Raw genomic sequence first — 1,559 nt, forward strand, 5'->3', positions numbered from 1 at the left:
AAATACAGTAGAGCCTCGATTATCCGACTCAATTGGGGACTGGGGTTGGTCGGATAATTGAAAAGTCGGATAACCGAAAAGTATGAAAAAATCCATTATTAGTGTAGTATATTATTATATCCCATGTAATTAGTATATTATTGATATTTATTTATATATCAATATATGAAGCATGCAATGCCATAATGTCCGATATCCCTGTTATTATGTGAACTAGTATTACAACGATTAGAAAGTAACGTACTGCCTGTCTTTATAAATGACATACTTGTATATGCAAGATACATTGATGATGTTTTCATCATTTGGAGGAATAGTAATAGTGATCAATATTTCCTTAACAAAATGAATAACAACCCATATGGTGTGACTTTATCAATGGAACAGAAAAGTGACATTAACATAAAATTTCTGGATCTGTCCATAACTTGTAAATTTGGGAAAATTTGGACAGATGTTTATCGAAAGCCTAGCTATCTACCTATTATTATACCGAAGGATTCCTTTGATCCTTGGAATTTTAAGAATGCAGCCTTTCGATCATGGATAAAGAGAGCCTATACCCACTGTACAAATATGTTTGACACACATAGAGAATTAAATTACATACATACAATAGCTGTACAACAGGGATATCGTATAAGTGAAATTAATGCTCTTATTGCTAAATTTTGTAATCAAACAAATAAGCAACCTACGACTAAGAACCAAGGACGAAGAATAGTTCTCAGCTATATACCTTTCCTACAATCAATGATTAAAAAAGTATCTCACAAGAATAATTTAAGAGTTATTTATCGTCATAATCCTACGGTTTATAGAATTTTACGAAATGATAAAAAGAAAAGAAACCGTAACAATAGTACAGGAGTTTATTCTATTCCTTTAAGTGACCGCCATTTTAATTCAGATCTTGTTTACGTTGGTGACACTATGAGACTTTTAAAACAGAGGCTTAAAGAACATAAGTATTCAATTACTAAAAACGTGGACAGCACTGTCCTTGCAGCCTTCACTAAACATCAAGATATTACTGTTCATTGGGACAAAGCATCCATAATTAGGACAGCCGACAACAAACAAGTACTTAAGCATATTGAAAAACTTGAAATTTATAAGGCGCATATTAACAAAGGATGCATCAACCATAGAGACGCAGAAAGTCTATCCTGCGCATGGAAATCTTTTTACCATGACGATTAATTTTTATTTTTTATTTAATTTCATTTGTTACCACGATTAATTTCTTAATATTTTATTTATTTTATGTTTTATTTACGTTTTACGTAATTAATTTTAATTTTTAAACCGTTGTATAGCTTACATTCTATTTTACGTTCGTTTTCCGTTTTAAAGTTCGTAACTGATGAAGACTATTAAATATAGTCGAAAACGTTTTTAATTTATTAAATACGTTGCTGGAAATAGTAAGGTGGTTTGATTATTTTATTTTAATTACATTCCAGTAAGTTATTTTATTTTATTGGAACACACACAAATATAAATGCTTCAAAGGAAGACAGCCAGAGTTATTACAACAGGAAAGGAAGCCACTCTAT

General features: G+C 30.6%; 1 protein-coding gene across 1 annotated transcript in view; it reads left to right on the top strand.

Moving 5' to 3' along the window:
• LOC111620652 (mitochondrial ribosome-associated GTPase 2-like) overlaps positions 1-1,559 on the top strand; it is a 35,039-nt gene that overhangs the window by 16,211 nt on the left and 17,269 nt on the right. The window lies entirely within an intron of this gene.

This window comes from Centruroides sculpturatus, unplaced genomic scaffold (assembly GCF_000671375.1).
Source record: "Centruroides sculpturatus isolate CEXI.00-Female unplaced genomic scaffold, Cexi_2.0 scaffold194, whole genome shotgun sequence".
Taxonomy (NCBI): domain Eukaryota; kingdom Metazoa; phylum Arthropoda; class Arachnida; order Scorpiones; family Buthidae; genus Centruroides; species Centruroides sculpturatus.